The 27,726-nt window shown below is 45.9% G+C and overlaps 1 long non-coding RNA gene across 2 annotated transcripts in view; it reads left to right on the top strand.

Moving 5' to 3' along the window:
* The window catches only part of LOC137519629 (uncharacterized), a 66,279-nt gene that overhangs the window by 4,462 nt on the left and 34,091 nt on the right, over positions 1–27,726 (top strand). For both annotated transcript variants that reach the window (XR_011021052.1, XR_011021053.1), the window contains exon 2: positions 151–273. This is a non-coding gene — a long non-coding RNA (uncharacterized lncRNA). The remainder of the gene's footprint in view (positions 1–150; positions 274–27,726) is intronic.

Below are 27,726 nucleotides of genomic sequence, written 5' to 3'. Positions count from 1 at the left end.
CCGTGGCTAGCATTTTGGCTGACCAAAGTTATGCATTATGAAAAGCAATCTATCTGTCCAAGTTCTATGTAACATGAATATAAGCATGACATAATAAAACTAGCTACTTCTACTTCTTTTTTCAACATTTCTCTTTGGCCCTTCCACCAGAGCCAAGTGAGTCATGCAATCCTATGACTGTCTAGGCATTCTTCCAGTTGGAGAGCTTAAAAAAAAAGAGAGAGAGAGAAAGCTTTGGACAAAGGAAACTTCAGCTGGTTTCCAAACATCCAGGTAAGAGGCATGATTCATCTGTTTATCGATGAACAAATGCTCTTAGGCTTATTTAAGAATGTACCGAGCAGTGTGCACAGTGCAGTGACCCACAACATCAGCAACTGCGCTTGACTTTCTCTTTGCTTTAAACTGCTGAAAGGTGAAATCTCTTTGCATGGTTTCCTTTTCTGTACATGTGAGTGTTTTTGCACTGCTTTAACCACTTCATGTGTCCAGGACAGTATGTCTATGCCCTGAGTGTAACGTGCCTTCTTAAAAGTGGAAGGTATTTGCGATACTTCAGCTTTAAAGGAAACTTGAGAAATTAAAGAGACACTGAAGCGAAAAAAAATAAAATGATGATATAATTAATTGGTTGTGTAGTACGGATAATAAATAGAAAATTAGTAGCTAAGAAAATATTCTCATATTTTTATTTTCAGTTATATAGTGTTTTTTATAACATTGCAACATTCTCTAATATTTGCAGTTTACACACTACTCAGCATTCTAAATCATTTTACAGAGCAGGCCAGTGAACTATTGACCTGTCCTATGGAGAGAAAAAGAAAATACAGTGACTAACAGTTGATATAATAAGCTTCAGAAGACAAAGCTCTCTGTGACTTTGAAAGTCTTGGAGCTCAATGGCTCTTTTGCATAGATAACAACTGGAGGTTCATAACTCTTCCGGTACTGGAAACAATATTAGACACATGTCTCTGCTCCTAATGTTTTATTTCTTAGCTGTACTACACATAAATAGATGAATACAGGATGGTTTGTCCCCTTTAGGACCGCACTCACCCGTTCAGATGGACCACTGCTAGATTGGTCAATCGCGTATTGTAGATATTCCTCGTTGGCATCCGTCCGTGGAGTCCTTGTTGCACTGCGCGTTGTCCGTGTAGGATGATGCCTCCAATGTGGGTAGATGACTCCAATGTCTGCAGTACTCCTCATAGAGGGTAGATACCTCCAATGTACCTCATAGAGGAAATGAATAGACCATAGCGTAACTCCGTAAAAAGTGTAACAATTTATTCCATAAAAAAATTACTCACAAACATCGGCTTGGTACAGGCGTTTAGAGTTAATAACGGGCTCTCCCCCGTGCCTCCCGGGTAAGGCCTACAGAGGTTCTCCGTCCCACTCGATTTTCGCCGTCCGTTCCGCGTTAGAGTATAGTTCCTGGTTGTCCCGTGGCTCCACCCGACACATTTCGTCACACGCGTGACTCATCAGCGACGCCCCTGTTTCATTTCCTCTATGAGGTACATTGGAGGTATCTACCCTCTATGAGGAGTATTGCAGACATTGGAGTCATCTACCCACATTGGAGGCATCATCCTACACGGACAACGTGCAGTGCAACAAGGACTCCACGGACGGATGCCAACGAGGAATATCTACAATACGTGATTGACCAATCTAGCAGTGGTCCATCTGAACGGGTTAGTGCGGTCCTAAAGGGGACAAACCATCCTGTATTCATCTATTTATGTGGAGCGCTACCTACACAGAAATCTTGCAGAAGGGTTTGCTATATCCCATAGAGAAGCGCATACACAGAGACTTTTTATCTGAACTTTCTATTTTGAACTTTTTATTGAAAGTTTTTATTTGAAGATTTGTGACTTTTTGAGTTTTGGTACACTAACATTGTAGCGCTGTTTTGATATATATACTGTACTACACATACAAATCATTATTTCATAATTTTTTTTCCAATTCAGTATCTCTTAATACAGCAGCATTTATACTTGCCTGGGGCTTCGTCTAGCCCCATGTAGGGCATGGGCTCCCTTGCTCTCCTCGCGCGCCGCTCCAATGTCCTGCAGTCAACTCTGGTAAATTGGGCAGTCACGCTCCACTGCGCATGTGCGGCCCAGCTGTGGGCATGCCCCTGTTGCTCCCCCATAGCCAAGAAAGGCTATGGGGGAGCAACAGGGGCATGTCCACAGCTGGGCCGCACATGCACAGTGGAGCGTGACTGTCCTGAGCACAACAGGAGCAAGGCAACAAGAGCACGACAGGGGCATGCGAATGGCTGGGCCACGCATGCGCGACTGTCCAATTTACTGTAGCTGACCACATGACATTAGAGCAGCCCAGGAGGACAGTGAGGGAGACCACAGGCTTCATGAAGCAGGAGGATGCCTCAGGTAAGTATAAAGTATAGTATAGGTTCCCCCAGTATAGCTATCCAGATATAGGTGCCCCTAGTATACCTAACCAGGTAAAGGTGCCCCCAGTATAGGAAGCCAGGTATAGGTGCCCCAAGTATAAGTAGCCAAGTATACGTGCCCTCAGTATAGGTAGCAAGCTATACAGTAGGTTCCCCCACTATAGGAAGCCAAGTATAGGTGACCCTAGTATAGGACACAAGGTATGGGAGCCTCCAGTATAAGTAGCCAAGTATAGGTGCCCCCAGTATAGGTAGCCAGCTATAAATGCCCCCAGTGTAGGAAGCCAGGTATAGGTGCCCCCAGTGTAAGTAGCCAAGTATAGGTGACCTTAGTATAGGATGCCAGATATGGGTGCCTCCAGTATAAGTAGCCAGCTATAAGTGCCCCCAGTAAAGGTAGCCTAGTATAAGTGCCCCAAGCCAGGTATAGGTGCCATTGGGTGGGAGGAGGTGGATGACACTACATGGAGGGCGGCCTACACCACTTCTCCCTCCTTCCCCATGAGGCCCCCTCCTGTCTCTGCAGAGTGGCACAGCGGTGGGTTTTGTAAATGACTCACCCATCCATGCTCCATGCGACGCTTCCATCTGCTCCAGCAGCCAGCTCCTCATTGCCTGCCTAATCTCTGTATGACGTATCATATTCTTCCCCATATTTACCATTTAAATGTTTTCATTTTTGCTACAGTTCAAGGAAAAAATTAGTATATAATAGATGTCCCATAAGCCATGAGCTGACAACAGATGACCATGTGATCACAACAATTAGTGCCTTGCAAATTGATGACATAATCAGAGCAGTTGTGTGCTTCTCCATGAGTTTCATTATAGAATGAATCATGTTGCGGACAATGAATAATTTCTAGGTAAGGCCCCTTCTTTTACACTTAATCTGTTGCTCTCAGTTAAAACTGAAAGAAAACTGATTTTCAAAGTAATGCCCATGTCTTCCTATGGCACAGTTCTCACTATACGTATTTTAACTGAAATCTTTTTCACAATGCACTGCTATGGAAAAAACGCGTACCAACACGTACTAACGCATATCAACTGATTAGGTGAAAAAGGGCCCTAAGATTCTGACCAGGAAGTAGACTGAGTACTGTGTACCACTTTCATTGGCTGATTTCATCCTTTGACTGAAAAGAGAAGAAAACGATGAATAACCCCATGATTTATACATTTCCTCCTGGAAGCTGCATTGCCCAGAAGCACTGTGAGAAGCCTGCTGAATTTGCCCATAGGAGGTTGTATGAAAACAAAGTGGAAGATAAGCACACGTCTAATCTTCCCTGACCACAAACGGTAGCTCTCTAATTAATTGTACTTGCTGAATGGAACTGATTTTTAATGAATGACCTCAAAGACACGGCAGCATTCCAGCTATGTAACAGATTAAATTATTACCGCTTCACACATCAACAGTGCTGCCAAGAAAAGTAATCTTCAGCAGGCCCTGCTTAGGGAAAGATACATTATTGGTACACACGGTGGGAAAAGCGCAGCAGTGCATCTCAAGAGCATCTCAAGTTCTTAGAAAGAATGCCAGCATGCTTGCAATCATCAGGGCTGGATTTCTGGAAAGGGCACAAAAGGCCCGGGGCTTGGGCGGCTGCAGCCAAAGGGGGCGGCCAGACCTGGAAGAGGGGTGGCTAGATATGGAAGAAGAAGAGTTGTTGTATATGGAGGCAAAGGCTGCAAATTGAAAAGGAACACTGCAAATGGAAAGCAACACAAGGAATCGGACCATTCGCACTTCCTGTCAATTTTAATTTGCACAATTCCATGCCGAATACGATTTGCATTACATTTGTATGCAAACTGTAATTATTTGCATCTCACTGACCATATGTGGAGGTAGGTCCTGGCAGATCCGGTCAGTTGGGCACCTGGGTTAATTTTTGGGCATTGGGATGCCTCCCCGTGGTGCTCCTGGATAGTGCTATTGCAGCATGAACTAATTCCCGCAGGGCGCCCGCTTTGCGGCATTGGTTTTTGACCCTGCATAAGTTGGCATGCGAAAGCGAATGCATATTTGCATGAGCATTGCCTCATGAATAGCCAATTAGGCCAAATTTGCTTAGACAGATATGTCAGGTGTTCACTTGGTGTTTAATGCACACATTCAATTCTTTGTGTAGTGGTTAATTTTTGGGCGCCCAGGTGGTCATTTGGGTACCAATACAGCTAATAGCATACTGGCTAGTGCATAGAATTCAATAGTTGTAGCTGATTGTAGACCATTGGCTACTATAATTGGTCATTTGAGTGCCTGATTTTAGGTTAGTGTTAAGCACTTACAAGGGGAGTTAGACATTAGGTAGGGGGTCTTCCTTCTAAGCACTTAGGGGGAGGTTAGGGTTAGGCGTAGGAGGGGGTAGGCCCGGTTCACATTAGCGGTTGTTTGCCAAACGGACCGGATGACCTGACCGGATCCGGACCGGATCCGGATCGGAACCGTACGGTTCTGATCCGGATCCGATCCGGATCCGGTCAGGTTGCATCAGGTGGCAATCAGGATGCGATCCGGATCCGTTTGGCAAAATATACGTAAAAAAAAAAAAAAATGTTGGGGTCTGGGAGGTCAGCAGAAGGGGGACCTGTGGAATCAGGCCCTCTGCTGTTTAGCACTCACCTCCACCTCCGACATGCTGCCAACATCCTGCCAACACCTCCAGCTCGTGCTGCTCCACTCCAAAATGCTTGCCCATGTGTCCCCAGCCAATATCGCCGCAAAAATCCGCATAGGAAGTGGGGTAGAAGATCCGGATTTCTCAGCCAGTGTGTTGTGCGGCCTCCGGTTCCCATTTGTTTGTATTGGCCGGATGGTGCAGTCCGGCTCCGCCCCGGATACGGCTGCCGGAGGGGCCGGATGAAAAAATAGCGCATGTTGGAACGGAGGCCGGAGTCCGGATCCGGCCCGGATCCGGTCCGGCTCCGGTTCTGCAGAACGGACCCATGTAAACGGACGCATAGGCTTTAATTGCTATGCCGTGCGTCCGTTCCGTCCGTTCTGCAGGCGGTGCGGCTCCGGCACGGCGATTCCGGAGGGCCACCGCAAGTGTGAACCGGGCCTAAGAATAGCAGAATCAAGCAAAATCACAGATAAAAAAGCAATGTAGCGCATATTAACCTAAACATTATTTGGTACAATTCTGCCAATATAGGCTCGGCTTGTGCTCCAGAGGTCTTCTGCCTACATTCTGTAAACTGGTTTAGCAGGAAAATGACTAGTAGTAGTGAGTTGTAGGATTTTGGTGATCTCTCTTCTGAAAATAGACAAAACACCTAAGAGTAAATGGGTTGAGTCTGTTGGTAGAGCAGGGAGATAAGAGAAAGGAAGTAGGAGAGAGGGAGGAGGAAAGAGAGGGGAGAGAAGGTATATCTCACAGCCTTGTTGTCAAAGCATCTTCCAATGAGAGGTGTTCAAGCTTAAGCCAGGGATCCCAAGTTTTTTTGGAATTTCTTATGGGTATCCTTCAGGATACATAGTCAATTTTTCATTGATCATAAAGGAATTTATCTTAGTTTTGACTTCCCCAAAACCGACCAAAGTTTTTTTCCAACTCTTTGCAATCGTCATAGTTGCTGCTGAGAAGACCATGGAAGATTATAGGCCGCCTCTCCCGTGTGAAGGTTGCAAGAACATCTGGAGATCCTGCCCCATATATCTATCCAATTATCTCTATCTTTCGACCCTGGGAGGTCGGATTCCCATCTGAAGGCATATGCATGTAGGTGGTCTGGGCACGTTATACTTTTTTGGAGTGGGTAAGAAAGTTAAGGGCAGGCTTATAGTTAAAGTTAGCTCTGATGGCTGTCGGCGCCGAAGTAGGCGGAAATACCCGATCGCCGTCGGGTCTGCTCTACTGCGCAGGCGCAAGTTTCCGGCGCCTGCGCAGTAGAGCGGACCCGACGGAGATCGGGTATTTCCGTCTATTTCCGTGCCGAAAGTCGCCACAGCGCCCCCGCTGGAGCCAGCAAAGGTAAATATTGAACTGACAGTCGGCACAGTCGCCGGCTGTTCGGAGGGCTGCGGCGAGACCCCCGTGGGACAGAGGACGGCGTGGGAAGCCTCATTAGGATCCAGAGGCTTCCCCCACCCGAGGTGAGTACCCCCCAGGGGAGGTTTTTGTTGTTACAGAGTCTCTTTAAATCACAGTGCTTTGGGTAATGGAAGTCTATGGTGTAAACGATTGAGCGCGGTGCTTTGAGCGCATGCGCCGACTGATGGGAATCCAATGGAATACCAGTGACATACTTCCTGTCCAGCTGGGAGTATGTCACTAAGTGGGGGGCTGCGCTAGGAATGTGACCCTGTTGGCGCACTCTGCCGTAGGGTCATATGAGTGAGGTTTTTTGTGGCAGGAGCATCGCACTGCAACGCAAAAAGCCAAGTATAAAACCGGCCTCAAGGATAAGCATAGGGCAGTGTGTAAGGTTAGGCTTGGGCATAGTACAGGGGTTCAAGTTATGGCCAGGCTAGGTGGCAGGCAAGGAGCAATAAGAGATGGCGGATGAACTCATAAAGTCATAAGTGAAAGCAACACAATGGCGTAGTGGTTCACAATCTCGCCTTGTAGCGCTGGGTCCCCGGTTCGAATCCCAGCCAGGGCACTATCTGCACGGAGTTTGTATGTTCTCCCCATGTCTGCGTGGGTTTCCTCCGGGCACTCTGGTTTCCTCCCACATCCCAAAAACATACAGATAAGTTAATTGGCTTCCACCTAAATTGGCCCTAGACTATAATACATACACTACACGATACAGACATATGACAATGGTAGGGATTAGATTGTGAGCCCCACTGAGGGACAGTTAGTGACAAGACAATATACTCTGTACAGGGCTCCGGAAGATGTCGTCGCTATATAAATACCAAATAATAATAATAGCAATAGAAGCCAAAACATAAACAATGCACTAGTTATTACGATAATCTTCACCCAATGGTGCTGAAATATCAACTAAGATACACACAGAAACACCTTAATCCATAGGCTGTATGTTGCCAACCATTCAGAACTAAACAAAGAGCACCAGGTGTCAATGTTAATCAACCACACAGTCAGCATTGTCATTTCATGCATATATGCCAACTCTGTGCCTGATTGAAGGAGGGAGCCATCCCTATTTTGTTTATTAGCTAGAGGAAGCAAAAAATCCCACTGTGATTATAAGAAGAGGCAAACTGTCCCACTGTGATTATTGGCTACAAGAGGACGTTATGCTCACATACAGGCAGCCATGTATGGTAGGAAGGAAGGTGGAATGAATAGTTGTCATGAAGTCAGCACTGTTATATGGAGTCCCAGGAGTTCAGTTACAACCTTCCATACAGTGCTTTTCTCTTCAAGAAATTTATATCCAACCAAATAGCGCACAGACACAAGATATATAGGAACTATATTTCAAATAAGCGTAATCCATAATTCATTGCAATGTTCTTTAGAACTTGGAAGAGCAGGAAAAAGAATGAGAAAACCCTGGATAAAATCAGTCGAATGTGAAAGACGTTTGTAAAATGAGCTCATGACTTATTCTTGGAAGGACTCAAGTTTTGGCCTCCAAGCTGTGCATCAATAGGCTCTGCTAATCTGATAAAACGGCTGCATATTTGCTCATATCTGTTGCGTTTTCTTTAATGTAACTTCCAGTGAGAGAAATATTAACTATTGCAATAGGAAATAATAAAACCTGTGCACACGTTAAAGAAAATCTGTACTGTGAAATTCTTACATAAATAAATGTACCAGCCTGTTTGTTGTCTTCTCCCAGCCCCCTCTGTGACATTTTTGCCCCTCCCCGCTGCTTTCTTGGTCATAAAATCACTGTTTTAATCATTGTTTTTGTAAACAATGAAGATGGCCGCCAAACAGGAAATACATCATCAGAGCAGGTGCCTGTTTGCAGAGGCTCCTATCAAGCCTGAATTGACTGCTGGAATTTTACTCCCAGTGTTGCCTTAGCTGCTTGTCTGGGCTTTGAACTGATCTTTCTGCACTCACAGCTGTTCACAAGGTCACAGCTCTGTGAGGCTCAGACAAGCTGGCTGTGAGTAGAGACCTTGCCTGTGACTCATACACACAGCACACAGGAGAGCAGAGGGGGGCGTGCATAACTTCTCCCTATCACAGCAGAGGCAGTGCATTCCTCACTGGGTCGACAAAGCTTGACAAAGAAAAGAAGATTAGATATATTACAGAGACAGTGCAACTAGAAAAGGCTGCAGCAATCCAGACCACATTAGAACAAGTATAGGAACTTATAGGATAAAAGAAATAAGGCTGACAATATTGTTACAGAGTCTCTTTAAAGAGGAACTTTAACCAAGGATTGAACTTCATCCCAATCAGTAGCTGATACCCCCTTTCCCATGAGAAATCTTTACCTTTTCTCAAATAGATCATCAGGGTGGTCTGTATGGCTGATATTATGGTGGAACCCCTCCCACAGTGTGATGTCATGACCAAGGTCCTGACTGTTTCCTGTCTGTGTGAACCTCATTGCATTGTGGCATTTTCCAACTGCCAAGCAAGCAGCATATCCCTCTGTGCATAGAACTCTCATTAACAAACATTCCATAGAGATCACATGGCAGATCTAAAGAGGTTGCCACCAGTGAATGTAAATCCGGGAGAGGAAAGATTTTGCAATGGGCAAAAACTGACTAAACAGTAACTCTATAAATGAATATTGTAAAAAATAAGCAATTTCATTCATTGTTATTTTCACAACTGTTCCTGCCTCTTTTTTGTTTTTACCTCATTTTCTCCTGGCCCACTTAATTTAATTTATAGTGGATGCTCCTCTAACCTCAACCCCCCCCCCCACACACACACACACACACATACATAAGCATTAATGATACAATTTATTTATTTAAGTATTTATATAGGCCAATTTAGGTGGAAGCCAATGAATTTATCTGTATGTTTTTGGTATGTGGGAGGAAACCAGAGTGCCCAGTACAAACCACGCAGACACGGGGAGAACATACAAACTCCTTGCAGATGTTGACCTGGCTGGGATACAAAACCAGGGACCAATCGCTGCAAGGCGAGAGCGCTACCCAGTATGCCCCCTGCTGCTCATACAATATTTATTTAGTCCAGGTCCTTGGCTCTGGAGGTTAGCTGCTGTGTCATCCCCTTGGCCCAGGCTGTCATGTAGAGGAGGAGACATGCTGCTTAGCCTGGATTTCCCCCAGTACACTTAGCTGCAGGGAGCATGGCTCATGTGACATACCCGGGGTAGTGGAAGGAAGAAGATGGGGAAGTGATGCAGAGGTTTCTGTGTTGAGGAATGGGGGGTGATGGGAAGGGGAATCTCAATGGCTGTCTGTTGGAGTCACATGACCACAACGATGAAGACCATTGAAGGTGAGTATGCCTGCTGTCTTTCCTGTTCTTTTTAACGTTTACATCTCATTTAGGCCACACATTAACTTATTAGCTACCGCCTGCTACTCCCATCTTAAAAACATTTCTCATCCTCACACAGAATACTTTTGCATGCCCTAATCATTTCCTGCCTTGACAAGAGCAATATCATATACTGCGGCTTTCAATACACAGACTGGTTCCATTCCAATCCCCACTGAACGCTGCTTACCATCTCATCCACCTCTCGTCCTGCTCCTCTGATGTTTTTTTCTCTCTGCTAATCCCTCCACTGGCTGCAAATTAGCAAAATTATCCACTTCAAACTCTCAATCCTCTCATACAATATCCCTCTCATACAATAATCTCCATAAATTGTCCTCTCCGTGGATTTTTTCACTAATGTCCAAATATCATCGTACCCAGAACCTTTGGTCCTCCCATGAAACCCTCCTTTTCAATAGCTTGGTCACCTCAACATCTCATTCTCACATCCATTTCACATGCTTGTCACCAGTCCTTTAGACCTCTTTTCCACAGTTTGTCCATCATTCATCAAGCCAGAAAACCTTCAAACGCATGATTAAAAAGCACTTCTTCAGACAAGCTTATAATTTATCATGGCCAGATGTTGAGGCTCACTGTCTCATCCGTTTTCTCCTTCATCTGCTCACCTAATTTTTCCACCCCACTATCATCCTCTAGAGCAGGAGTGTTAAACTCAAGTACAAAGAGGGCCAAAATTGAACGCTGGGACCAAGTCGCACCCCTAAACAGTTCCCTGGTGTCTAGTGGTCCCCTTCTTCTCCTCTAAAGTTTTCTGGTATCTAATGGCCCCAGTTTCTCCCCTATACAGTTCCCTAGCGTTCCCACTCCCTCCCCTATTCAGTTCCCAATTGGTTTCCCCTCCTTCCCCTATATAGTTCCCCGGTTTCTAGTGCTTTCCTCCTCTCTCCCCCATATGGCTTTCCTGGCATCTAGGGCTTCACCTCCAATATAGCTACCCTGGTGGTCTAGAGTGGGACAAACATAATGCAAGGTGGAGAAACAACTTGAGGGTAAATTTCATGGCTCTGCGGGCCAGATTTGGTCCGTGGGCCAGAGTTGGACATGTATATTCTAGAGTGTAAGCTCACAAGGGCAGGGTCCTTCTCCTAATGAGTAGAAAACTGTGCAGACTCGTTTTTAGAACTGTAGATACTGTATACCTAAAACCTTATTTTATAGTGGTTTGCAAAAGTATTCGGCCCCCTTGAAGTTTTCCACATTTTGTCACATTACTGCCACAAACATGAATCAATTTTATTGGAATTCCAGGTTAAAGACCAATACAAAGTGGTGTACACGTGAGAAGTAGAACAAATATCATACATGATTCCAAACATTTAAATAAAAAAATAACTGCAAAGCGGGGTGTGCGTAATTATTCAGCCCCCTGAGTCAATACTTTGTAGAACCACCTTTTGCTGCAATTACAGCTGCCAGTCTTTTAGGGTATGTCTCTACCAGCTTTGCACATCTAGAGACTGAAACCCTTGCCCATTCTTCTTTGCAAAACAGCTCCAGCTCAGTCAGATTAGATGGACAGCGTTTGTGAACAGCAGTTTTCAGATCTTGCTACAGATTTTCGATTGGATTAAGATCTGGACTTTGACTGGGCCATTCTAACACCTGGATATGTTTTGTTTTAAACCATTCCATTGTTGACCTGGCTTTATGTTTAGGGTCGTTGTCCTGCTGGAAGGTGAACCTCCGCCCCAGTCTCAACTCTTTTGCAGACTCCAAGAGGTTTTCTTCCAAGTTTGACCTGTATTTGACTCCATCCATCTTCCCATCAACTCTGACCAACTTCCCTGTCCCTACTGAAGAGAAGCACTCCCAGAGCATGATGCTGCCACCACCATGTTTGACAGTGGGGATGGTGTGTTCAGAGTGGTGTGCAGTGTTAGTCTCCCGCCACACATAGCGTTTTGCATTTTGGCCAAAAAGTTCCATTTTGGTCTCATTTGACCAGAGCACCTTCTTCCACATGTTTGCTGTATCCCCCACATGGCTTGTGGCAAACTGCAAACGGGACTTCTTATGCTTTTCTGTTAACAATGGCTTTTTTCTTGCCACTCTTCCATAAAGGCCAACTTTGTGCAATGCACGACTAATAGTTGTCCTATGGACAGATTCCCCCACCTGAGCTGTAGATCTCTGCAGCTCGTCCAGAGTCACCATGGGCCTCTTGACTGCATTTCTGATCAGCACTCTACTTTTTCGGCCTGTGAGTTTAGGTGGACGGCCTTGTCTTGGTGGGTTTACAGTTGTACCATACTCCTTCCATTTCTGAATGATCGCTTGAACAGTGCTCCGTGGTATGTTTAAGGCTTTGGAAATCTTTTTGTAGCCTAATCCTGCTTTAAATTTTTCAATAACCTTATCCCTGACCTGTCTGGTGTGTTCTTTGAACTTCATGGTGTTGTTGCTCCCAATATTCTCTTAGACAACCTCTGAGGCCATCACAGAGCAGCTGTATTTTTGCTGACATTAGATTACACACAGGTGCCATCTATTTAGTCCTTAGCACTCATCAGGCAATGTCTATGGGCAACTGACTGCACTCAGACCAAAGGGGGCTGAATAATTACGCACACCCCACTTTGCAGTTATTTATTTGTATGTTTGGAATCATGTATGATTTTTGTTCCACTTCTCACGTGTACACCACTTTGTATTGGTCTTTCACGTGGAATTCCAGTAAAATTGATTCATGTTTGTGGCAGTAATATGACAAAATGTGGAAAACTTCAAGGGGACCGAATACTTTTGCAAACCACTGTATAGTCCCTTTAACAAAAAAGATTTATTCCTCAAAACCACAATATTTGTTATCAATATGGTTGGGAAGTTTCAAGGGACAGACTTGCACAGTCTCTGGGTCTGTCGGTTGATTTGGACAATTGGCTGCTGTGGAACCGGCACACCGAGGTTTAGTCGATCAATTACAGTGAAAGGTGGTTGAACAAATTGAAAAAAAAGAGAAGGCATGGTTGAGTTATCCAGTAGAAATTCTGCTGACAGTGAAATAGACAGAGATTTGTAAGCACTCTGTTCTTAAATCCGAGGACATATCCAAATAACGAATGCGGGATAATCACTCTGCAGGACTGGCAGTGCACGGATTACTGAGTCATCACATTACGCGTTTGTGAAGGTTTGATTGTCTGCACTGTCTGTTGCAGGAAGCCTATCCAGCCAGAAAAGCCAAGCTGGATAAGGGCACAAGTTTATGTACTGCTTACATGGATTTCATACACAGTATTTCATTAAAGCTTAAATCCACCCACATATTTTGGGAATGGGCTGGATAAAAGAAGAAAGACTCTCTGCCAAGTTGTTGTCACTTATCACTTTCAGGGTCGACAATTGGGGAAAGCTACACGTACTTCCTCTTAAGAGGATCATAAAGGGCAGGAAGTGGAGGAAGTGCCCTAAAAATCTTGTACAGTAGTAATCAATAAATAATAAAAAAAGAAACCTTGCCTCCAAGTAAGGATAAATGCCTACATATGGGGTAAAAGGTAATTTATTGGTCAGACACTAAAAGATAACTCGTTTCGCGGAGCGCAGTCCGCTTCCTCGGATCAGTAAAAACAAGTGTCTTGTGGTTCGCCTCCTCCACCCTACTTTACTGGTTCCACAGCTCCCCATTCTGGTGGTCTGTTTTAAGGTTTTATAGTTTTTACGGTTTTTGTAACTTTTGTACAGTATTTTAAAGTATCCAGCTGCAGGACCAAGCCTGAGTGAGGGCGACTTTTCCTCACTGGCTCACTACACTGTGCTTGCGAGTGTTGCAACCCACGTTTGTGAGTATCACTCTACAAATTTACTTATTTAGGAAGGTCCTTTATCATACTACACTTCTGGTGTCTCTCCTTTTTTTTCCTATCTTCTCTGGAAGGTTCCTGAAACCCCCAAAACCCATTCCCTGATTTTTAATGGGTGGGGTTAGAACCACTGTCATTTTTTTTTCTTCCTATCTATGCTCCTGCTGTTCAGGGGATAGAGGAAGCTTTACAGCCCCCCTCCAGGTATCAATGTATCCCTCTGCCTGCCCACCTCGTGTGGTATAGTTCAAAAATAGTAGTGTTGTGCTTTGGTATGGTTCACATGACTTAAGGCAAGTATCCACCAGGCAATACTTGCGGCAATGTTACCTGATGTTGGGTAACATCGCTTAACATAAGCATGTTAAACGATGTTGCCCCTTGTGGTGATTGTGCATCGTTAAGTGACGGACATGGCGGTTCAGATCGAGTAGATCTCCGATGACTACCGCACAAAGTACAGTGATTGCTTGCAGTCTCATTGCGCCCATCATGTAACATTACGCATACCCACCGGCCTGCAGATGGAGGAATATGGAGGAATATGGATTGGAGGAGTGCTGGTCATCATGTAGGCATCGCTGGATCCATCTCTCTGCATCGCGAGGTGAGTACATAGATCTAACCATGGTGGGAAAATAACTGGGAGGTGCCAAGGGGTAAAAAAAAATGTATGTCAATTGTGTTGTCCGAAAACTGTCTAGCATGTGGGTAAGGCTTTAATTAGTCACTAATAGCTGTTTTTGACTTATTTTTGCCACTGGCACAACAACCTGTAACCCTCCTCCGTTCCTAACATACCCATGATGAGCCAAGGATTACACTACTGGGGACTCTGAAGAGCTGGCAGACATCACAGGGGCGCTAGAAAAGTTGTGCTCTGCAGACTGCTTTAAAGAGACTCTGAAGCGAGAATAAATCTCGCTTCAGAGCTCATAGTTAGCAGGGGCATGTGTGCCCCTGCTAAAACGCCGCAATCGCACGGCTAAACGGGGGTCCCTTCACCCCCAAACCCACCCCCGCAAAACTTGGTCGTAGAGTCGTAAAATTTTATCTTCCTGGAGGCAGAGCTAACGGCTGCAGCCCTGCCTCTAGTCGCATCTATCAGACGCGCATTGCTGCCTCTCCCCCGCCCCTCTCAGTGAAGGAAGACTGAGAGGGGCGGGGGAGAGGCGGAGGTACGCGTCTGATAGACGCGCATGAGGCAGGGCTGCGGCGGTTAGCCCTGCCCCAATGCGGAAGCGCTCCCCGGCTGCACGGAGGGGATTTGGGGGTGAAGGGACCCCCATTAAGCCGCGGGATAGCGGCGTTTTAGCAGGGGCACACATGCCCCTGCTATCTATGAGGTCTGAAGCGAGATTTATTCTCGCTTCAGACTCTCTTTAAAGTGTACCAGAGCTGTCGATAAAAGAAGAACCGATACTTACCTGCTGCTTCCTCCTGCAGCATAAACACAGGTGAGTCCCGTCACCGTCCTCCCGCGGTCTGACGTTCAGCCGCAATCAGGCACAGTAATGGGCTCAGTCAGGATCAGTACGCATGTGCAGGAGCCCAGACTGACAAGACTGTGCCAATTACCGGGGCTGTTCGTGGCTGAACGACGGACCGCGGGAGGACAGCGAGGGACTCACACATGTCTATGTTGCAGGAGGAAGCAGCAGCTAAATATTGTTTCTTCTTTTATTGACAGCTCTGGTCTCCTTTATACTAATTTTCATTAATATAGAGAGTATTGCACCCTGCACATTAGAGAGCACTCCAGGCATTTGCCTGGGTGGCCTGTGTCAAGAAACAGCCATACCTCTTCCTTAGTCTTAAATGGCCTAAATAAATGTTTCATATGAGACATGAATAGATTGTTGAATTTGCACACATCATACACCATGTTGATGGAGTCAGTAGTTTGATTTTGATAAATGTTTTTGTGGCTGAAACATTACAGGGCATTTAGGCCCATATCGCGTGCTTTCATGCACGCTTATGGAAACGCAATCGCAGGGACAGCACATAATGCATAGACTGCACTGTCTACTGTTACCATTCATGTGCTTCAATTTACTTTTGAATTGCAGAGCATGGTTGCCTGCATTTCAGGGGGATTGAGCCCGCGATCTCATTCAGTATAATGAATGAGATCACAAGCTCCGCCCCCGGGAGTGACGTGAAACGCAGAGCCGTGAGGTTCTGTGTTGCTATGGAAACGAGCCCTAAGCCTAAAGGTGGCCACACACGTTTAAATTTGTTTTTAAATGTTGATTTGATTCAATCAATCTGATCCAATTTTTCAGTTGATCAGAAGTTTGGAGAAACTGTTTGATCTAACACATATGTATTTGAGATTGACGCAATTTGGGGAAAAGAGATCATAACCATCTAAAAAGTTCATTGGTTAGAAACCCTCCAGCATGGCAACCTTTCACTCAATAATCAAATCCTGATCATTTTGCATTTTCATAGAGCTACATTTTCCACTGTGACATTTATCACTATTCCATCTCTGTACAATCAATGTTCAATATCTCATGTGATCATCATTTGCTGCTTAGCATTACAATGACAAGTGAACCCCGCATTGCTGCTTACACCTGCATTTACCACACTTTATTCTGCTACAAACACTCAATGATTTATGTTTTTTTAATTACATAAATAAACCAGGTCAAAAATTATTATAATTCTACAAAAAATAAATAAATCCATATATATTATTTTCACACTGTTTACTATAACATATTATTTTCATTATATACATACTAGTAGACCCAAGCCCGTTTAAAAACGGGCTGTAGGTCTTTTTTTACCGCCGCCGCCAGTCACTGCGCCTATAGAGCCGTCCCTCCCCTCTCCCTGTGCTCTCGTTGCAGCGGCAGCTCCTCCTTTTGAATCTACTGCCACAGGTGACTTTGTAAGTCTTCGGGAGCCGCATCCTCCCGAAGACAGGCGGCTCCATACTGCGCACTCACGTGTGTGCGAGACAGGGTGCTCATGCATGCGCAGCATGGAGCGTCCTATCTTCGGGAGCACTCGGTGTTCCCAAAGACTTCCGAAACCTCCTTCGGCAGCAGGAAGAGAACATTATTTGACCAAATTGGTTGAATACTTCCACCGGGGATCCAGCGCTGGAAAGGGAACCGAGAGAGGAGCAGGAAGGCTCTATAGGATCCAGAGCTCTCCTTAGGTAACTATCTGGCTTGTTTTTTTTTTTTTCGTTTTTTTTTTGTTTTTTTTTTTATAGGATTCCCATTCACTTTAACCATTTCAGCCCCCAGGAATTTTTCACCTTATGCAACAGAGCAATTTTCACCTTCCATTCATTCGCCAATAACTTTATCACTCATTTTCACAATGAATTGATCTATATCTTGTTTTTTTCCACCACCAATTAGGCTTTCTTTAGGTGGTACATTTTGCTAAGAATTATTTTTTTCATAGGAATATTAAGAAAAAAATTGAAAAAATGCATTATTTTTCAGTTTTCAGCCATTATAGCTTTAAAATAATACATGCTACCATGATTAACCACTTTACCCCCACGCGTACGGATTTCTCCGCCCCTTTTTCCATCCTTTCACCCCCAGGGACGGAGAAATCCGTACTCTGCGCACTCCCGCCGCTGTCCGCGCTCCCGCTCGTAAACACGCCGCCCGCCGCTAGTAAACACGCCGCCGCCCGCTCGCCCGGAGATCAATGAACGGGAAAATCCATTCCCGTTCGTTGATCTCAGCCCCGCAATGATCTGCTGCCGCTCGGCTGAGCAGCCCGATCATTGTGAAAAAATAACAAAGTCCCAGCCTCTTTCTACTTCCTGCAAGAGTCCAGAAGGACGCTTGCAGGTCGTATGAAACAAATTGGTAATGTTGCCATCTTGTGGCCAAATAGTAAACTACACCCTAACCATTTTTTACATACAAATAAACTTGTTTTACACAAAAAATTAACTCCTTACCTCCCACACTCCCCAATTTTTTTTTTTTGTAATTAAAAAAAAAATAAAAAATTTACAATTTAAAAAAAATACATAAATAGTTACCTTAGGGACTGAACTTTTTAAATATTTATGTCAAGAGAGTATAACACTGTTACTTTATAAACAATGGGCTTGTAATTAGGGATGGACGCAAAACTGAAAAAAATGCACCTTTATTTCCAACTAAAATATTGGCGGTAAACATTGTGATAGGGACATAATTTAAACGGTTTTATAACCGGGATAAATAGGCATATACATTTAATGGGTTTTAATTACAGTAGCATGCATTATTTAAAAACTATAAAGGCCGAAAACGGAAAAATAATAATTTTTTTCCCACATTTTTTCCTATTTTCCCATTAAAACACATTTAGAATAAAATTATTCTTGGCATAATGTCCCACCTAAAGAAAGCCTAATTGGTGGCGAAAAAAACAAGATATAGTTCATTTCATTGCGATAAGTAATGATAAAATTATAGACGAATGAATGGAAGGAGCGCTGAAAGGTGAAAATTGCTCTGGTGGTCAGGGGGTAAAACCCCTCAGTTGGGAAGTGGTTAAAACCTATATATTTTATTTGCCCATTTGTCTCGGCTATTACACCATTTAAATTTTGTCCCTATCATAATGTATGGTGCCAATATTTGAAAATAAAGGTGCATTTTTTCAGTTTTGCGTCCATCACTATTAACAAGTTTATAATTTAAAAAATATTCATAATATACCCTCTTTACATGCATATTTAAAAAGTTCAGACCCTTAGGTAACTATTTATGTTTTGTTTTTTGTTTTTTTATTGTATTTTTTCCCATTAAACATTTTATTTGGGTGAGTTTTAGTGAGGGAGGAGGTAAACAGTTAATTTTAAATGTACTAATTTGGGTTTATTTTATTAAAAAATGTATGTAGATGTAGTTTTACTATTTGGCCACAAGATGGCCACAGTGAGATTATCTTTTTTTTTAGTCCTGGAAGCGAGCTCTCGCTCTAGGAGGACATGAAACTTTTTTTTCAGAAAGACCACGGCCTCTGATAAGAAGCCGTAGTTTTTTTTGCCGGGGACTTAGATCGATGAATGGGAACTATATTCCCATTCATTGATCTCAGGGCTAACTGGGGGCGGCACTGGAGCGCGCGTGCGCCAGCAGAAGCCGCCTGGACATGACAATCATGTCCAGGCAGGAGGAATGATTAAGCATTGTGCTGGCTGCCATGCTTCATGGTCAATGAGATAATAATAATATAGAGTTGATGCAAATTTTATGAAAATGTATACAGTTTGGTTATGAACTAATCGAATATAGCTGCAGCAGTCTCTTGGTCTATTTCCAAACTGCATACATTTGCATCAAATAGAATCATTAGCATCTCATTACCCATACCTAGATGGAAGAGGCAGTCTGTGTAAACTTCAGGGAGAGGAAGTGAGCCAAATGCAGAAGCAGGAAGTTGAGGACTTTAGGTAATCTCTTTTTTTCAGAGGATTTTAGTATTATTATTTTGGAAATTTTGGTGCACATTAAAATGAAAAGGTAACTTTAAATACCAGTGAGTGACATAATGGCTTGAAATCACATGCCTATATCAGTAAACATTTAGCAAAACGTCTGGATTCTCTGAATAGCCTTTTATTGCTGGCACAACGAGTACCGGCTGTGTGCTCACTCAGATGACCAGGAACTCTGTCAGCTGACTCCAGCTCATCATACTGCATTAGTCATCGAGTTTTGTAAATATAGGAGACGTCACATGAAAGTCTGCCAGTCTGTGTATATAATATCATCATGAACTCATTTCCTTCTCTCTGGAGACCTGCAGAGGTATAACCAGACTCACCAGTATAAATCCACACTCCCAGGCATGGTCTCCACTCCTTTCTTTTTACCAAAATGAAAAGTAGATTAATATCTGTAACAATACATGTTACAAAGCATGGGTAACAATGCATCAGAGCTCTGACTTGGGCTATTTTGCTGACATTTGTTATATGTGTGGTGGGATTTTTTATTTTGTTTTACCACGTGAACTGTTCATTTGACCTGAACCCCTGGCGAAGCCTTTTGTTGGGTGACACATGTTGAGTCCTTGTTTTATGTATGTGTAAGGGTGATTTGTCCCCACTTACATCTGCAAACAATGTGCCTTACTAAATGCGATTGATAATGGAGGTAGGCAGAGCCTGATATTGTTCGCCTGCGACTTGGGGCATATTCCCGTCAGTAATAATTTAAACACTGCAGAAACCCCTCTGTCTCCTCTCATTCATCTATCGACGCATTTAAGGTTTACTATACCATACGTGGTGTTAGGTATACATATGAAATCCGCGCCGGTAGACTTGGGCACAGGATACAGCCTGTATATGGCTGATCCTGCTTCTGCAAAAGTCCGGGCTGTGTTAATTACTATTCCCCCTCCAGGCCGCCATGCAGGGCCGTGCAGAGGATTCTCAAGGGGGGGTGCTCAAATTTGAAAAAGTGGCCCTAATCGATAAATCGTGCTAAATTGTGTATGTCATACCCCTTCTACAGAAAGCACTAGGCAGTCTTAACCCCCCACCACACACACACACACACCTTTATAAAAGTATCAGGCAGACTTTGTGTCTTCTTCCAACCAACTTCTTTGGTGCCACCATCCTCAAATCAGCAGTCATAGGTGCGTACTATTAGTGTGGGCACAGTGGAGCCTGATGTAGGCATGGATTCACCTTTCATTACTGGGACCTCTATCCCTCTAGATCAGCACCCAAGCTTCTTTTCAGGCAAAGAAGCAGTGGTTGCCAATATGCAGTGGTTGCTAAGCATTAGTAGATGCAAAACTGCAGTAAGTGCCAAGGTGCAGTGGGTGCACAGATGCAGTGGGTGGTAAGACGCAAAGGTCCAGTTTGTGCTAATTTGCAGTGGGTGCCGATGTGCCAAAGTAAAGTCCGTGTCAAGCTGCTGTGGGTACCAAGGTCCAGTTTGTATTGTGTGTTTATTTGCAGTGGATGTTATGCTGTATTGGGTGCTGAATGAGTAGCAGAAGGCGATAAACAATAGTGGGTGCCATGTGAGTGCTAATTGGTACAGGGAGCCATGTGAGTGTTGGACATGAGTGAGCAGGGAGTGCGATGTGTGGTCTGGATGTGTGCCATGGGAGAGAACTGAGTCTCATATGGGTTCAGACCAAGGGTGGGTACTGGTTGCTATTTGAGTGCTGGCCATGGATGGGTACTAGGTGCATATAATGGCTTTGGAACTTTGTGCTGTGTGAGTACTATGCCATGTGGGTGTTGATTATGGGGGTTATAGGCTGTCATGTGGGTCTTAGGTGCAAATACTGAGTGCCAAGTGGGTTCTGGGAGTGAGTACATGGTAACATCTGGGTAATGGGTGCTGGCTAGTGGGGTATTTGTTGTCATGTGAGTGCTAAATGCAGAAGCTGGGTGCCATGTGGGTTCTGGGTGCTGCACAGGGTGTCATGTGCATTCTGGCTGTATGGGTTGGTGTCAAGCATCATGTAGGTGTTGATTGCAGTTACTCAAGCCCTTGTGAGTTCTGGGTGCAAGTACTAGATGTCATATGTGAGTGTTTGGTGTTTGTGCTGGGCACCAAGTGGAGGCTTAGTGCAACTGGAACTACTGCAGATGAAACATGTGGGTGTTGGGTGCAGGTACATTGGTGCGAATACTTGGTGCATTTCCTGCACTAGGTGCTAGCTATGGGTGGGCATCGTGTGTCATGTGGATTCTGAGTGCAGGTACTTTGGGTGCTAGTACTGGTTTATGTGAGTTCAGATAATGTGCAAGTACTGTGCCAAGTGGGTGTGAGTACTGGGTGCCAGCTATAGGGTGAATGATGCAAGTACTAAGTGCCATATGGAGGTCGGATATAAGTATTAGGTGTAAGTTGCTTGGTGCAAGTACTGGGTGCTTGCTATAATGGGGGTTACTGGTTGAGTGTAATGTGGGTGCTGAATATTGCTGGGATTGCGGTGGGTGCAGGGAGTGGGAGGTCACTGTGGGTACTGCTATGAATGGCATGGTTGCTGCTAGGGGAGGTAGTGGTCAGTGTGGTTGCTGGGGGAGGTAGAGGTCAGTGTGGGTGCTGGTGGAAGGGTAGGTCACTGTGGGTTCTGTGGAAGGAAGAGGTCAGTATGAGTGCTGGAGGAAGGGGAGGTCACTGTGGGTGCTGGGAGAGGTCATTGTAGTTATTGGAGTAGTTGTGGATGCTGTGTGTTGGGAGAGGTCACTATAGGCGCTGCTTTTGGGATGTGAGGTCCCTGTAAGTGCTGCAGGGGACAGGAGGGTAGCCTCTGTGGAGGGAAAGATCACTGTGGGTGCTGGGGGAAGGATAGGTCAGTGTGGGTGCTGGGGTAGGCAGGATCACTGCTAGATTTGGGGAAGGAGAGGTGATTGTGGGTGGTAGGTGAAGGGAGAGGTCACTGTGGGAGGGAGAGGTCACTGTGGGTGCTAGGTGGAGGGAGAGGTCACTGTGGGTGCTGGGGAAGGAGAGGTCACTGTGGGTGCTAGGTGGAGGGAGAGGTCACTGTGGGTGCTAGGTGGAGGGAGAGGTCACTGTGGGTGCTGAGTAAGGGAGAGGTCACTGTGGGTGCTGGGGAAGGAGATGTCACTGTGGGTGCTAGGTGCAGGGAGAGGTCACTGTGGGTGCTGGTAGAGGGAGAGGTCACTGTGGGTGCTAGGTGCAGGGAGAGGTCACTGTGGGTGCTAGGTGGAGGGAGAGGTCACTGTGGGTGCTAGGTGGAGGGAGAGGTCACTGTGGGTGCTAGGTGCAGGGAGAGGTCACTGTGGGTGCTAGGTGCAGGGAGAGGTCACTGTGGGTGCTAGGTGGAGGGAGAGGTCACTGTGGGTGCTGGGGAAGGAGATGTCACTGTGGGTGCTAGGTGCAGGGAGAGGTCACTGTGGGTGCTAGGTGGAGGGAGAGGTCACTGTGGGAGGGAGAGGTCACTGTGGGTGCTGGTGGAGGGAGAGGTCACTGTGGGTGTGGGTGCTAGGTGCAGGGAGAAGTCACTGTGGGTGCTAGGTGGAGGGAGAGGTCACTGTGGGTGCTAGGTGGAGGGAGAGGTCACTGTGGGTGCTAGGTGGAGGGAGAGGTCACTGTGGGTGCTAGGTGGAGGGAGAGGTCACTGTGGGTGCTGGGGAAGGAGATGTCACTGTGGGTGCTAGGTGCAGGGAGAGGTCACTGTGGGTGCTAGGTGCAGGGAGAGGTCACTGTGGGTGCTAGGTGGAGGGAGAGGTCACTGCGGGTGCTGGGGGAGGGAGAGGTCACTGTGGGTGCTAGGTGGAGGGAGAGGTCACTGTGGGTGCTGGGGAAGGAGATGTCACTGTGGGTGCTAGGTGCAGGGAGAGGTCACTGTGGGTGCTAGGTGGAGGGAGAGGTCACTGTGGGAGGGAGAGGTCACTGTGGGTGCTGGTGGAGGGAGAGATCACTGTGGGTGCTAGGTGCAGGGAGAGGTCACTGTGGGTGCTAGGTGGAGGGAGAGGTCACTGTGGGTGCTAGGTGCAGGGAGAGGTCACTGTGGGTGCTAGGTGGAGGGAGAGGTCACTGTGGGTGCTGGGGAAGGAAATGTCACTGTGGGTGCTAGGTGCAGGGAGAGGTCACTGTGGGTGCTAGGTGGAGGGAGAGGTCACTGTGGGAGGGAGAGGTCACTGTGGGTGCTGGTGGAGGGAGAGGTCACTGTGGGTGCTAGGTGCAGGGAGAAGTCACTGTGGGTGCTAGGTGGAGGGAGAGGTCACTGTGGGTGCTAGGTGGAGGGAGAGGTCACTGTGGGTGCTAGGTGGAGGGAGAGGTCACTGTGGGTGCTAGGTGGAGGGAGAGGTCACTGTGGGTGCTAGGTGCAGGGAGAGGTCACTGTGGGTGCTAGGTGGAGGGAGAGGTCACTGTGGGTGCTAGGTGGAGGGAGAGGTCACTGTGGGTGCTAGGTGGAGGGAGAGGTCACTGTGGGTGCTAGGTGGAGGGAGAGGTCACTGTGGGTGCTGGGGAGGGAGAAGTCACTGTGGGTGCTAGGTGGATGGAGAGGTCCCTGTGGGTGAGGGAGAAGTCACTATGAGTGCTTGGGGAGGTAGAGGTCAGTATGGGTCCTAGGTGGAGGGTGAGGTCAGTATGGCACACTAGGATTCCTATCCAGGCCTCTTCACCTGAAAGTGCCTCAGGCGGAGGCGGAGCTTCTCGCGGGTGGGCGGGGCTTACCGCGGTTGGGGGCGGGGCTTATTTTGCGCGATCAGAGGGGCCTTTTTTGCTGATTTTAAAAAGGGGGGTGCCTGGGCACCCAGAGCACCCCCCTCTGCACGTGCGTGCCGCCATGGATAGTGGGGGATGATATAATTCGGCTTCCAGCGATTGCTGGAGGCCGAATTATTGTGTTTTTTAAGCAACTTCGGCTCCGTCTTCTGACGTTACTCACTGAGCAAGTGATTGCCATCTATGGTGGCGCCGGCTGCGCCCAAATCTAGCAGCGCTGAAAAGCACTGCTCCGGGTGTTAGGCCCTACACGCTACTCCAACAGATATTGTAGTTAAGTCACTGATCTCTATCACAGTAAATACTGTATGAAAATTCAGTTGAGTAAATTCTGATTTCCCCAAACTAACCTTAGACTATGTTAGCAACATATGACCTTTATAGGAACATTATATTGCGAGTTCCTCCAAGGGACAGTTAAGTGGCATGACTACATGCTCAGTAAAGTGCTCCAGTAAATGTCAGGGCTACATAAATAGACAATAATCATAATAACAATGGACAGTTACTGGTTAAAAGCTGCCCCTGGCCAGCTGGCTTAATTTCACATTAAACTTTCTTTCTTCAGCATACTGCTCGTATATAATACAACATGCATAGAGTACCTGCTCTCACTGAGCACCTTATTAGGAACAGCTGTACATCTGCTTACCCATGAAAATAACCAGCCAAACATGAGGCAGGGGTGCACTGCATGCAGTCATGCAGACACATTCAACTAATTATCACATCAAGCACTTTAAAGGTCAATTCACACTTGTGTAGAAAACATACCCATTTGGTACTTTGTCTTCACCTAAATGCAAGAAGTGGATTCTATTGTTAAAAATCGGAATCAGAATAATTTATTTCGCTAAGCATGACAGGGGTCGTGCCCAGAATTGGGCTTGGCGTACACAGGGCTAAAAGCAGCAATACGATACAATACAACAATACAGTACAATTCAACAGGGCTAAAAACAGCAATGCAGTACAATACAACCATACAATACAATACGGTAAAATACAATAAAGTACGCAAAAAACATAAAGTACAATGTAGTGCACTAGTATACAACAAAAAGCAAGATTGCGACATGGACTACCTCAAATAAAGATTGCCACCAGTTGTACAGGGTGCATCAGTGCGATCAAGTTCTATCAAGAACTAGCTTGTAGGGAGGAATGATTCACCGGGTGGGGATGGGGGGAGTGTGAGAGTTCAGAGAGTTGACAGCTGAGGGGAATAACTGTTCCTATGCCTCGAGGTTCTGGTGGCAATGGCTCAAAACCTCGGGCCTGAACGGAGCAGTCTGGAGAAGCGAAAGCCGGGATGTGAGTGGTTGTTGGCAATCCTCGAAGCTCTGAAACGCAGTCTCATGTTGTAGAGGCGGTCCAGAGGGGGGAGTGGTTTCCCAATTATCCTCTCCGCTTATCTGACGACCCTCTGTCGTTTATGCCTGTCGCTGGCAGATGAACCGGAATACCATACCATGATGGAGGAGCAGAGAACAGATTCTATTGTAGTGGAGTAGAAACTCCCATGTAATTTCTAGGACATTCATACCAAACTTCTTCAGTTTGCGGAGGAAGAATAGCCTCTGCTGGGCTTTTCCTTGGGTGGAGGTGGAGTTGGTCCTCCAAGTCAGGTCCTTGGAGGACCAACACCAGGACCAAAAATAGGATCCGCTTCCACTTGTAAATTGAACACAAAGTAGGTAAACATATTGGGGTTGAGCCAATATCCCAAAAGGGATCCCAGTTGGACTTCAAAAAAAGCAATTGGAATCCTCACCAACAGGGAGGATTCTCATTGGTTCATTTGGTTCACGGTGAACCAAGGAAAATTCTCCCTGTTGCTAGGGAGAATTGGTCTATTGTAATCCATTGGGGAGCTCCATGCTCCTGCCGGCCAAAACGAAAAGAGTGGATGGCTTAGATTCAAAACGGACCTTGTGGGCGCACGACAGAGCACAGCTCTTACCGAGCCATTTTGCATCTGCTTCAAGTGGGAACCGAGCTTAAGAGGAAAAATGATATCTGAGACACTGACATGATATTTTTGAATGAATGATGTGCAAGTGTATTTCTGTAACTTCAGATTTTCTTTTCTCTCACACAACTGTCTCTAGAGTTTACATAGAGTGAAAAATAGAAAAATGAAAAACTCAGCTTGAGTTCTATAAATGGAAATACCTTGTTGATGAGAGGTCAAGGAAACATAGCCACACTGGTTCAAGCTGATGGAAAGGCTACGGTAGCTCAGATAAGCAATCGGCTTTGGTGAGCAGAATAGCATTTCGAAATGCATCATATGTGGAACCGTCAGCAGGGCTGTAACTAGAATGGAGCAGCACCTACGATTGCAGGGTGGCCTAAATGGGGAGGGGGGGGATACCAACCTTCCCTTCCTCCGATACAGGGAACCATCCTTCAAATCAGTTTGTTTTGGGTGTGAAGCTCATGATGGATACACTTGTTTTATGATCCTCGTGAGATGTGCACCAAGGCTGTGGGGAGCACCAAGCGGAGGCAAGGGAAGGGGTGTGAACAATGGGGGTGCCCCATCAAAGTTTAGCTGGGGAACTCCATGAATTGTGGTTACGCCAAGGCCTGTCAGGAACCACACCTGCCACCGATGAACAGAGAGCTGAGGCTGCAGTGGGCACAGACTAACCAAAAAGAGATAGTTGAAGATATGGCGAATCATGGCCACCCACAGGAAAACATTGACGGCACATCTAACGTTGACATCTCCTTCTTCATGATGAACCCCTACAGGCTGGGGGCCAGTCTGTCACTTGCAAACACACGTTAGGCAGTCCTGGGGCTGCCACCGCGGCCACCCCAGGACTGTCTAACGCCAATTGGCGTCAGGTCCTGGAGCCGGCTACTGAAGGAGATCGCGTACAGGATGTGCGCGCATCTCCTTCTTGGGGGGCGGAACTCCGCCCCCTCTTCAGTTTCCGAGCGGCTATTGCCGCTCGGGAGACTGTTAGATGGCGCGATTGCCGTCTATTTACATAGTACAGTGCTGCGATCAGCAGCAGCGCTGCACTGGGGACAGCCGTGTAACACGACTGTCCCCCTGTGGGACAAGAGAGCGATCGGCTCTCATAGGGTGAAGCCTATGAGAGCTGATCACTATGATTGGCTGGCTGGGGGGAGGGAGGGTTTTAAATAAAATAAATAAAAAAAAAAATAGTAAAAAATAATTAAAAAAAAACCACATACATATGTATAAAAAAAAAAAATAAACACTGGGGGGGGGGGGCAATCAGACCCCACCAGCAGAGAGCTCTGTTGGTGGGGAGAAAAGGGGGGGGGGGAAATCACTTGTGTGCTGTGTTGTGCGGCCCTGCAGCTTGGCCTTAAAGCTGCAGTGGCCAATTGTAAAAATAACAGCCTGGTCTTTAGGGGGGTTTACCACTGTGGTCCTCAAGTGGTTAAGGAGCACTCTTCCCCCATTTCTCCTTTTACACCCACACTGATAAACTCACCCCTGGCAGCAATGACGCATACATACAAAAAGGGGCACAGAGCTTTGGGTGCCCAGTAATGTGGATAGTAAAATAACGGTATTTAAAGCGGATCCAAGATGAAAAACTAACTATAACAAATAACTTGTCTATAAATCTTATCTAAAGTTTAGATAGTTTACTCAGCAAATCTAGCTGCAAACAGCTTCAATAGTTTATGATTATTTATTCCTGTGATACAATGAGGGAAGCCATGTTCTGTTTGTCACAGGCTGAGGGCTGGAGATACTATCAGCTTGCCTGTGTGTAATGTGACAAATTCAGTCCCCTCTCCTCCCCCCCTCTGCCTCTGAAATC

Source organism: Hyperolius riggenbachi, chromosome 5, assembly GCF_040937935.1.
Source record: "Hyperolius riggenbachi isolate aHypRig1 chromosome 5, aHypRig1.pri, whole genome shotgun sequence".
Taxonomy (NCBI): Eukaryota; Metazoa; Chordata; class Amphibia; order Anura; family Hyperoliidae; genus Hyperolius; species Hyperolius riggenbachi.
This window is presented reverse-complemented; position numbering and strand designations above follow the sequence as displayed.